This window comes from Phalaenopsis equestris, unplaced genomic scaffold (assembly GCF_001263595.1).
Source record: "Phalaenopsis equestris unplaced genomic scaffold, ASM126359v1 Scaffold000503, whole genome shotgun sequence".
Classification (NCBI taxonomy): Eukaryota; Viridiplantae; Streptophyta; class Magnoliopsida; order Asparagales; family Orchidaceae; genus Phalaenopsis; species Phalaenopsis equestris.
In genome coordinates, this window is record NW_018164943.1 from 188,937 (window position 1) to 189,338 (window position 402).

Below are 402 nucleotides of genomic sequence, written 5' to 3' on the forward strand. Positions count from 1 at the left end.
TTGAGTTTGACCTTGAGCTCAAGCTTAGCTTGTTTAGTATTAAATAGAGAAAACAATATTAATTTAAGCTAATATTATAATAAATTGACAAATAAAATGACTATTTAGGAGGTACTTAATAAAAAGATGTAAAATATCATTTCTTAAATATTTTTAATAATTTAAAGACATTTTTTTAATACATTTAAGTATAATTTTTATTATTTATTTTTTAAATGAGTGAGTTAATAAGTCGAGTCTGGGCTGGCTTGAGCTTGAGCTTGACTTGTTAGCTTATCAAGCTCAGTTCATGAGCCACTTACGAGTCAAGCCCAAGCCGACTCACAAGTTGACTTGGCTCACTTACACCCCTATTCCCGTCTCATCTTTGAAGTGGGCGCCTCTTCTCCGCCTTGCTTGGCG